At 41.8% G+C, this 11,814-nt stretch overlaps 1 protein-coding gene across 1 annotated transcript in view; it reads right to left on the reverse strand.

The window, feature by feature from the left end:
- DAB2 (DAB adaptor protein 2) overlaps positions 1–9,706 on the reverse strand; it is a 55,641-nt gene extending 45,935 nt beyond the window's left edge. The window contains exon 1 of the mRNA XM_032135351.2: positions 9,378–9,706. The gene's annotated coding sequence lies outside the window, so the exon portion shown is untranslated. The remainder of the gene's footprint in view (positions 1–9,377) is intronic.
- Positions 9,707–11,814: the final 2,108 nt, after the last annotated feature.

Here is an 11,814-nt window from a genome sequence, read left to right on the forward strand (position 1 = left end):
TGTATGCAGATATACCTAAAAGATCCACAACAGTACTGTCTGCAGCTTAGAATGAAGCTAAGATTTTATCCTAAACTGTTCATGTTTAATGAATAAGTCAAACCTCTGAAACTCTACTTTTCATAATTACCCTTTATTTTCATACCTCTCCTCCCTCCTCATCATATTTTTTTTTTACTTAGTTCCAGCATTTCTCCCCAACCTTGCCTCACTGCCACCCTTCCTCCTCCCTAAAAAGCTATACCGCTATACCATGTTGTATCATGCATGTCCCTCATGATTAGCGGACTTATATTACAGTGTTTGTTGATCTTTTCTACACACATAGCATAGGTACTCCTTAATATATTTACAACACTTGAAGTGAAAAACAAACAAACAAACAAACAAACAATTCTTTATGGGATGAGCTCTTTTTTCTATTTTCTCCAAAGGGCTTCAGTGAGAATCTAAGGTGTAAGAGACTCTGGTTGTAACTGATCTCCCTTTATGGCTAAATTTTTGTAGGAGTGTTTACTGGCCTCCTAGCTTTCCTGATTTTGAATTAATCAGGTATCAGTGTTCAATTCCTCCATTCACATTCAAGCTGAAATTCAAAGGCCTTCTAATCAGGCTGCAGACTTATTATACATATACATATACATATACATATACATATACATATACATATACATATACATATACATATACATATACATATACATATACATATACATATACATATACATATACATATACATATACACGGCCACCTGCACTCTGAAGAGGCCATTGTCTTCCGTTTCCTCTAAACAGACACATAGACGCACCAGACCTTCTTATGTGGTCTGCTAGCCTGTAATATGTACTGCCTTCACCTTCTTGAATTTTGTGAAAACCTTCATTCCAAGGCCGCTCAAGATGTGTGGTCGCAGGGAAGTCTTTACCGGCCTCTTACCAGCCATTTCCCCATATTTGCCATGACCTATCATTGCCCTCTGATTCATGTAGAGCTCTTCCCTCAATTCAATAAAGCTTTTAGGATCCGAAAATTATTTGCCCTACTTTTCTAGGCTCAACACAGTCTGTTAATGAGCAGTGCGCTTAAAACATTAGGGGTAATAAATATTTCTTTTTGCACCTTAATCTTAGGTTAAGCAACCCTTTTCTCTGCTTTGATGATTTTTAAAGAAATGTAGGCTTTTCTTCAACTACTAAGCAATCTCCACTCAAACACATTCTGCCAATAGAGCCAGGTTAAGTTATCCTAATCAGCATTTGGTTTTCCTGCTTTAATGACGGATCTGCTTGGCAAACACCGCATGTTCTCATTTGTAAGTGGGAGTTGAACAATAAGAACACATTTACACAGGGAAGGGAACATCACACACCGGCTCCTTGTTGGGGGTTAAGGGGAGGGATAGCATTAGGAGAAATACCTAATGTAGGTGATGGGTTGATGGATGCAGCAAACCACCATGGCACGTTTATACCTATGTAACAAAACTGCACGTTCTGCACATGTACCCCAGAATCTAAAGTATAAAAATAAAAAAAAAAAGATCAAAATTCTTATCCTGACATCCATGGCTCAGTATAATTCATCCCTACTTTTCAAACTCAGACACTTCTCAGCCCTATGCCACCTGTATTGTTTCTTGGCCAAACTGGCCAGTCAGAGTTCTTTAGGCATACCCTAAGTTCATCCAACTGCATGATTTGCATATGCGCTGCTGCCTAAAATGCATTTTCTTTTCTTACCTTTGCTTATTTGACTTCCACTGTTCCTTTAAAAGCCAAATCCATTAACGCACCAATGGCCTTTTTCTCCCTCTGGACCCACACAACACTCTGTACCACTTAACTACAATAAAATCATATGTTAGTTGAGTAGTTGCTATTTTCTCTAACTATCTTATAGGCAGCTCTTATCATCTGTGTGTCCCTCTAAGGTAAATATTTGCATCCAACTTTCAATTACTATCAGCTTTTAGTCATTGGGAACTTCAGACCAGTTAGACAAATCAGAAATCACAAAGAACAGGTTTTCAGGCAGTTAAGCAAGCATCTCTGCATCAAGCTATCCTTTAGAAGACAGAATGGACATTAAATATAACTATCTGTCATTTCAATTCTAGTACATGTATGCTTTCTGAAAAACCTCAGTTATAGTGGAACCTTAGCCCAGGCAGAAATCAATATTGACCCTCCTTACTAGCAACCAACTCTTGATGGAAAAGCCTGTTCTATCAGCTACGTACTTGTTTTCTACTTCAAAAATGAATTGCATTTAAGTCATTTAATTTTAGAGGTAAAGGGGGCAGGGAGCAACACAAAACAAAATCAAGTAACAGCAACACCAAAACCCAATGCTGATATAACTAAAGCACAGCTGACACTTCCCTTTAAAGGATGGATATTTGAGCACCTACTATGTGTAGCCACTGCAACTTCTGATCTTCTGACTCAGAGGGCAATTGTATGTTTCCCTAGTAGATTCACATTTCGTCCCAAAGCCAAACTGGTATAGCATTCTTCATATGATTATGTCAGCCCTCTGACGTATTCTCGAACACATTTCATTTATTTCTGTTGCACTAAATAGTAACAAAAAGCACGTTAGCATCTGTATTACATATTACAGAAAACTAGACCAGGTCTTGGGACACTTAAAATATAAAAAAATAAGTGAGATCATTTGGATGCAATGTTTAGAACCGAGAGGGCAGCTGTATTCAATATGGACACAGTTAGGGATGAAGTTATTCACTTTCCAGTTCTTTGGGTATGGATTAACTATAGACCTTAAGAGGACTTAACTGCCCTGCTCAGATGAGGTTTAAGTGGTACCTTAAAGTTTAATATTTGTGTGCCTCTACTGATTTATGAAGCATTGCCACATTCTCCTCCTTGATTATTCACATTTAATAGCTTATATATAGGAAAGACAGTCTTCTAATTTTCAGCCTGAATGTGCGCATCTCTAGAATTTAGCTTGCCTGATACTCAAAAACAATGAGAACAAGACCATTTTAAAAATGTAATCCCAGCACTTTGGGAGGCCGAGGCGAGCGAATCACGAGGTCAGGAGATCGAGACCACGGTGAAACCCCGTCTCTACTAAAAATACAAAAAAAATTAGACGGGCGTGGTGGCGGGCGCCTGTAGTCCCAGCTACTCGGAGAGGCTGAGGCAGGAGAATGGCGTGAACCCGGGAGGCGGAGCTCGCAGTGAGCCGAAATCGTGCCACTGCACTCCAGCCTTCCAGCCTGGGTGACAGAGCGAGACTCCGTCTCAAAAAAAAAAAAAAAAAAAAAAATCAGCTTAGTTATTGCATTGAGAATTGCATTTCTAGGACAGATACATTTCAGAAGCAGCTGCAGGAGTTCTGAGGAGTTTTTAATTTTAAAATCGAGGCAACTCATTTTCCTGATGGAGAAATGAAGCTCAGGCCTTATATAGCTTGTCTTACATGGCAAAGCTAGGCTGTGGGCACAGTCATTTGCAGCTTAGAACCCAAGCTCTTAACCATGACTCTATGTTGGCTTTTCAAAACCGGAGTTCCAACTATATACTTGTACACCACACCCTTGTATTTTTCGGTTTGAGATGTGATCTCTGTTTAATATCAGACATTCTTAGGGCTGTTTTTGCAAGGTAAGTGAGACAACTAAAGGCCAGAGACATTGAATAGCATGCCCAAGAAATGGTAGCACTGCCATTCACATGTAAGTCTGTTTAACTCTCTATCCTATGTCCTTTGCCACACATGAGGAAGACTTTTGATTTCTGCTCACTGTGAGATTTTCCATTGCTAACCTAGCATCAGACTTCACATAGTAGGTGATTGCTAAGTATTCAGATAAACGCCAAGGTGCAAATCATAAAGATTCATAATTGAATCCTGGCTCTACCACTTAATGATAACACCTTGGGCAAGATACTCATCATATCGGAGCCAAGAAATAGAGATATCTTTTCTATTTCAGATTACTTAAAGTGAAAGTCGAATGGGGGAAAGGAGCAGTGCTTCATTAGCCATTAAACTTTACAAAAACTAAATGAACTAGATTCATTTATGGAGAGGCCTTCATCTGCACTTCTAGACATGGCATAAAAACAAAATAAAAAGTTTTATAGGTTAGAGAAAACCATCTGGTTCAAGGGTAATGATCTAGTTTACTGGAATCTTTTTTAAAAGAAGTAACTGGGACAGTCTCCTAATAAATGGAGATTAATTATACTCTTTAAAAACCCCAGCAGAGGGGAAAGGATTTGGAAGTGAGGTGATAATATCAAACCAAAAGTATATTGGATTTCCTAGGATCAAGAAAGCCATACTTGGTATATGGGAAAAATATCCAAAGCCCATGCTTTTTAATCTTTCTGCATCCTAAGATTCAGTTAAACTGCACTGTGTTTAAAGGCTTTTGCTTTATTATCTCCATGACTGAAGGAATTCAAATACTTTGTTATGATTTCCACTGAACAGGTGAATCCTAAAACCACTGAATTATGAAAGTTATTCTTAGATCACGTGGTGGAGAGCTAGTTTAGATACAGCTGGATGGGCCCTACTGCCAGATTTTGCAGTTCTGACAGGTCCCCAGCTGATGTTGATGCTGCTGGTTTGGGAATCAACTCTGAGAACTATTGTCTTAGATGAGTTCCCTCAAGCTGTGAAATACACATCAAGCTAAATGTCCAATTTTGAAAGACTGAATTAATTTGTCAAATGCAAACTTGTGTGTGGCAGCTCATCTTTCACATAAAGATCAAAGTCTTTTTGGGAGTAACATTTTGCATCATATTGCTAGGTAGCAATAGGGTAGTTTTTTACCAAGAGACAACATTAAACCATATTTCCCTCATCCAAATTTCTTCTAAGTTGAACGGTGCTTCAAATCCAGCATTCTCGGGTTGTTACTTCCTATTTACCTTCTCCCTTTACTCTATGGTTACCTGAAAATCTAAGTGACAGCCCTCATACATTCTGTTTACCTTCAACGTAACACTCACTCAGACTGCCCCATTCACTTAGAATTTTTACCAGTTGAACTTAGTTAAAAATCACTTTCCCCTAGCTAGCTAGTATAAATGTAGTAGGGAAAACTTGCCAGGCTGCTTCTATATTGAGGTAGTAACTTTTAGGTTCCAGAAATTTCATAAGCTTTTATGTTTTGCTATCTAGATGATGCAAGAACTAAGAAGGTTAGAATATTAAGTATTGGGATTAAAATAAATTTGGAGGGGGGTGATATAAGTAGAGAGGAGATTCTACTTCACTTAGTAACTTCCATTTTTAGACCAGGAAGCAATTTGTTCAGATTCTACTTGCCCTAGAGAGGCAGGCTTCCTTCCAGGGTAGAAGGATGCGGGAAGGGAAGTAACCATGGCAACCTGCCCAGCTATGTGGGCAAGGATAGTATGGGGCCTGCACACACTCGGAAGAATTTTTATTTCTAGCCTAGTCATTCGTTTAGTCCGGGTGGTCCCTCCCTTCCCACTTCCTTCTGTGACAATGCTGACTTCAGGGGGAAGGATTGCTCCTTCTCTGTCGGGAGTCTGAGAGGGTATGGGGAGGACTTAACTGGGACCAGTGAGGTCAGCCTGACCAAACCAAAGTGCAGGCTTCCAGGACGAGAACAGAGAGTAACTCCCTGTCTGTTCTAGCATGCACAAGCAAACACACTGGCTTTATTAAAATCAAGTGCTTGAATAATTAACCTTTTTCAAGTAGGTGAGGGGTATTCAATTTTCATGAAGAAATTTTCCATTTGCTTTCAGTTTTCACAAAGACACTTAATTCAGTTGTTCAGGGGGGAGCAATAACAAACAAATGAAACCTTCAAAATCAGATGGAAAAAAGTATTCCAAGTATATTAGATTAACTGTCTTCCCAGCAATCCTGGGGTAGGTACTATTATTCTCCCCAGATAAGCAAGCTGAAGTACAGACAGGTTATGGGATGTGCCCAAGGCCATCTAACCTGCAACCCTGTAGCTAGGATTTGAACCCAGGAAATGGTACTTCAAAAGGTAGTTATCAGCTACTATCCAATTGTGCCCTGTTGGAGGCAGCCAGTGTTGCATGTTAGCCCTCTGTGTCCATACCAGGCATCATTTGTTCCCCTAATCAGGAATTTGCTTGTTTTCTGTCTTTAAGTAAAGACTGAGGAGTCTGCTTTCCTTCTGATTTCCACCAGTTAATCCAGTCAGGATATGTTTATATTATGAGTTGGGTCTCCTTTAAAGACACATATCTGATGTTAAATCTGATTCATCTGGCCGGGTGTGGTGGCTCATGCCTGTAATTTCAGCACTTTGGGAGGCCGAGGTGGGCGGATCACTTGAGGTCAGGAGTTCAAGACCAGCCTGGCCAACATGGTGAAACCCCATCTCTACTACTACCACAAAAAAAAAAAAAAAAAAAAATTAGCCAGGTATGGTGGCGGGTACCTCTAATCCCAACTACTCAGGAGGCTGAGGTCACAGAATCTCTTGAACCCAGGAGGTGGAGGCTGCAGTGGGTCAAGATCATGCCAGTGTACTCCAGCGTGGACAACAGAGGGAGACTCTTGTCTCAAACAAAACAAAACAAAACAAAAATCTGTTTCACCCAAATATGATTTTGGCCAACCTTTGTGCAATTCAGAGGCACAGCTTCAACTTTGGAATTACATAGTAGTGCCAGGGAGAATTTTAAAATACCACATCCTGTTACTCAGGTGTTTCATATTGCCAATCTGGTTCCCATTCTGGTTCTGTCTAAAGGGTAAAAAAGTGATGTGTTTGGTTAGTTACCTAAACCTTCCTGGCCAGTAAGCTTTCGAATCTTTCTAGCTGGGGAGGTATGTTCTGATGAGCATTAGGACAACTTCAAACCCCAGGAGGGCTCACTCTCAGCAGCTTTCCCAAGCATTTCAGCATCTCAGCTTTGTCTTTAAGAAGAGCAATAATTACATCCTCAGGTCGAGAGAATGAGGAAGAGAAACACGCAGAGCCTTCAAAATTATCCAGATGAAATATCAGTGGTAGCAAACTTAGGTTTATGGACATATGAGGGTAGAGTTAGAAATGAAGCAGCATAAGAGCCCACGTCACAGCAAAGCCTCCTGCTTGGCCAGGAGCACTCAGCAAGGAAGATATCTTCCTGCTCCCTTAACCTTCAGGTAACCAAGGCCTGGTTGAGCAGGCCAGTAAATATCATCCCCAAACAGCTGGTCAGCAGCTGCCAGAGGTCCCCGTACTACCTTCATGCCAACAAGTGCCTTAAAAGCAGTACCCTTCAACCCAAACAAGGCGAGTGAAATCCATTCAACCTTTGGAGAAAGACAACAAATGGGCCTAATGCACAGGAATTTGGACTTTCAGTTTAATCTGAAACTATAAAAGTCTTTGGCAGAAATGCAAACTCTGGATTTTGCCCTTCACAAATTAGACAAGGTTTTTAACAAGTGCTTTCTTCCCTCATTTACATCCTCAGGTAAAGATCAACCATCGAGATCAAAGATCCCCAGAATGGCAAATACATATGTGTATGGGTTCAAAGTTGGAAGACATTCCTCTACCATCTACTTATTCTGGTTATACATTAAAGCATAGGAGGGCATAGCTGAAAAATAACTGGTTTCTAGGTCAGTCATTTGTGTAAGAAGGGATCCATCAAGCTGGGAGTGGGAAAAGAAGGGGGAAGTTACTCATCAACGACAAGAAAAAGAATTTAGTTGGCCTTAGGAGGAAACTGATTAAGGATTTGGAAGAAGTGGTCTGTCCCAGAAATCCACATTGGCAAAGACCACCAGGTCTTCTTCATGCTTTCTCTAGAAGACTTTCCCATTGTACTCTCCTTGTTGTCTTAAGTGTGGCATTATTTCCACAAGTCCAGCACTCCACCAAAAAGGTCCTTTTCCAAAGATTTCAAAGGGCTCAAGCCTCGAATACTCCCGAATTCTCAAGGCAACAAACTTTCTTACAGCGTCACTGAGGGCCATCGCCCCTCCAAGAGGGGAGACACAGAACCTGGAGTGGGCGGGGCACCTGGCCCAGAGAAAAGCAGCCTCCCGAAGTCTGGCTGCTGGGGTAAGAAGCATGGTGACAAGCCATTTGGTAGCTGCAAGCTCCCTCCTCCCCAGCTAGTTCTTCCCTCCCCAACAGCCAGTAGGTGCTTTTGTGTGAGAAGCCAACCTCAAGACTGTAAGGACAACGAAGTATACATGTCATCAAAGCCATTCCAAGAGGCTTATCAGACATCTCAAAGGCATTTTTTGTAGATGCCTTCTTTCCACTCCCATTACTTCTGTTTGCATTAGTTATATCTTACCTCCTTCTCCCCCAAGCCCCTGCTTTGCCTGACTAAGGCCAGAAATTTTTTCATTAAGTCACTTTATAGAGCAATAGCAACATTTACTATTCGTGAAGTCGCCCCTCCATAATTTTTAAGTCTTTCCATGTGTCTGGAAGCTTGTTTCTGCTCTTCTCGGTTTACAGAGTGGCTCTCTTCCTTCCAAACAAAAACTAAAAAGAAAGGGGAAAAGGTGGGGGGTGGTTGGGGTGGAGATAACATCCAGATTCCTTAAGTGTTTTTAATCCAGTTAAATTTCCCTTTGGACTCAGCTCCCTGCTGAAACTGTCTGCGGACCAGAATTCCAGGCTCAGAATTAAGTCAAGAGGGAAAGACGGCAGAAACAAATAACAGAGTCAGCTCTATGCTATGAAAACCGCTATGTTGACTGAGGCTCCACGGTTTTAACCCGTTCGTTTTTCCCCCCTTTTTTAGAATTCTTACTTAATCTTTTTAACCAGCTTACAACAGGCAGGCAAGCACCATATAAACCATGCTCCCTGCTCCGGGGGATATAAAACAAGTTTCTCAAGTCCCTTGGGTAGATACTTCCTTAGGAATGCCGGTTTAAGACAAAAGTTCACATTTTAATGCCATATGTTGTCAGTCACCAGGAAAAAGCTCCTTATGGGCACAAGCCAGGTCCCCAGCCTTTGTCACACAGCAAAAATAAACACCCTTCGAGGAGTTAATTAGGCGGTCAGCAGCCACCTCAGTGTCCAAGGAGGGCTGCCCGCAGACCTTTTACACACACACACACACACACACACACGACACAAAAGGAGGCGTTTGTTAAATGTCACAAGCTGGGCATCTGGAGTCGGATTCGAAAGGTAAATACATTCCGTGGAAACATTCCTCAGATGTCAGGCCACAAAACTGCTGGTTTCCCCAAGCACACGGTCTCATTTCTAAGATTCCCCACAGCCCAAGGTCTGTACCCAAAGAAGGGTAGCGGGGGGTGAGAGACGGGGAGCAAAGGAGAGAAGGAGATCTTAAAAAAAAAAAAAAAAAAAAATGGAGCCAGAGGGAAGAAGGGTTTCCAAGCTACTCACCGGCTAGCTATTGCCTCCGCGAAGCGAGCATGACTTCCCCGCGCCCGTAGCCTCCAGGCTGCAGCGCAGCGGATGCGGCGGGCCTCGCTTAAATAGCCGCCGGCCGGGAGCTTCGGAGCCGCGCGGCCACTCCCGGCGATAGATATGGTTCTAATCAGATGCTGGCAGCTGAGGACTCCCCAGGAATGTGCCAGGATGTTTTTGCTGCCTGGGCTTGGTAACTCCCCCTCAACGTGTCTGCAGAGTCTTCCAAACTTAACTGTTTATTAACTCGCGCTGCAGAGGCGCAGAGGACCCGGCTCCCCTGGGCTCCGCAAGCCCCACCAGCTGGGGGCGATCGCAGGGACCCAGCGGCAGGAGGGGAAATGTGTTCGGGGCGAAGTCAAAAGCCCCAGACCAACGCGGGCGGGGGGCGGGTGCAAATAAGGACAGGAAAGGGAAGCTCTGGAGGAAAGGGGTGGGATCCACCGAGCTTCGTTTCACAGATCCGTTCCCTGGATTGCCACTGCGAGTGATGTGGCACACGGAATCATCCTAACCGACCCGTTGGGGCCCGTTGAACAAAGGGCTGCCTTTACTCCTGACTTTCCTGACAAGGGACAACGGTTCCTGCGCAGATCTGCAGTTTCTAAAGTTGATCGCGCGATTGGATTTGCTCCCCTTGGAAGAAATTAGTGTCTCCCTCATTGCAGATGCAACTGCGCTTTAGTTAGTGGGACATCTATGTGTGCATATGTAAAATATACTGTATTTACTTATGAAATATAATCATATATATGGATATAAAAATAATATTATCTCTGTGAAATCGATATGAGCAAAACATGTTCACGTCTATGTAGCCTATCAAATAAGTTATAATTCTGATACAATCAGAGATTCTATACAGGCTTCCCTTACAGTGTATATACACCCATATGTAGACACATAACATGAATTTATCTGCATGAATTTCCATAGCACTGTTAACGTAGAGTGCTGGGCGGTAGAAGGTACTCCGCAGCAAATCTTAATGAGTGTTAACAAGCTGAGAATGCATTTTCTCCATATTTTAAAATCAAGAACTATTGTAAAACATCCACAGAAGCCCTGTTGCTTTTTGGAGAATTCTGAAATTACTCTTGTGAAAGATGTGTCTCTTTTCCCTTTTTTTTAAGAAAAAAAATTAATTGTTTAAAGTCAGAGGCAGCACGTAGTAAATGTGAAAATGCTAAATTGTATCTCGGATGGGAGGGTGTTATTGATTTTATCGAGTAAGCAGCACAGTGGATTTGCATTTTACCTCTGGAAACTGAGGGTTCAAATAGGGCTCGTGGGACACCAAGGATATATTTTGTGGTCCGTGCCTAGCCTCGACTGCAAAGCCACTGTGTAATTTGGGGTAGCTCAATGTGAGTGGCAATGTCTGCTCTCAAGTAGGTCAGGCTTGAAACAACCGGTGTTCGGGGAGACTGAGGGGTGCAGAGCAGCACAGCTGGCCCAGAATTCTACCTCCCTAGCCTCTAGTATTTCTCATCCCCTGACACTCTTAGGGGTGTGGAGGCAGGGAGGGCCATACTTGCAGTTTTCAATATTCCTCAGAGGTAATTTGCTATTTAAAAAAATGACTTTGTGTGAATGACAGGAAGTATACAAATTTTAGTCCTAGGATAGTATCCTATTTATAACATTTATGCAGAGAAATGTAATTCTAGTACAATGCAGAACACAAGGCTTTGTTTCTAAAATCTAGAAGTCCAGTTTCACTTCTATTGGCTAGGTAGCTGGAAAAAGGGCTGCCGACTTCAGGCAAATAGGGAGTTTGATAATTAGAAAGACATGGGTGTCTCTTTTAACCTCAATACGTAATATTTTCTAGACTAAGACGTGCCCACTCAACTCTATTTTTTTTTTTTTATTGAAAGACTCTTACCAAGAAATACTAACTTATGTTTGCTCTACCCCACCAAATGGAAGGGATTTGTCTAAGAAGCCAGAGGAAGAAAATGATTTCATGCTATGAGTTGTAGTTTCAAGAGAAGACTTTGATGAAAACAGTTCATTTAAGAGCAGTGGGCTCACACTTACAACTTAAAATAGACACCTCTTATTTTGCACAGAAATCTGAAGAGTCGACAGTGGAGAATTCTTTTTTGAACTGTATTTTTATATCTCTAGGGCACTGATATTGCTTCTGGCAGTAATTCAATGTCCTGCTCACATTAAGAAAAAAAAAGAAAATAAATTTAACTCTTTTTCTCCCTAGTGAAACATTGTCTCCGTCACGTCTAAGTTGTTCACTTTTCAACAAGTCTAAAATGAACATCTTTCCCTCTGGATAATCACACCAAAGCCCACCCAGATGTTCACCCTGCCTAAATAATGGTCTTTTTTTTATCACCACTGAAATTTACGTTTAGAAAATTAAGGTGAGGCAAAGTCAGTGCAATGTTTGAAA

The sequence above is a fragment of the Hylobates moloch genome, unplaced genomic scaffold, assembly GCF_009828535.3.
Source record: "Hylobates moloch isolate HMO894 unplaced genomic scaffold, HMol_V3 SCAFFOLD_17, whole genome shotgun sequence".
In the NCBI taxonomy this organism is placed as follows: Eukaryota; Metazoa; Chordata; class Mammalia; order Primates; family Hylobatidae; genus Hylobates; species Hylobates moloch.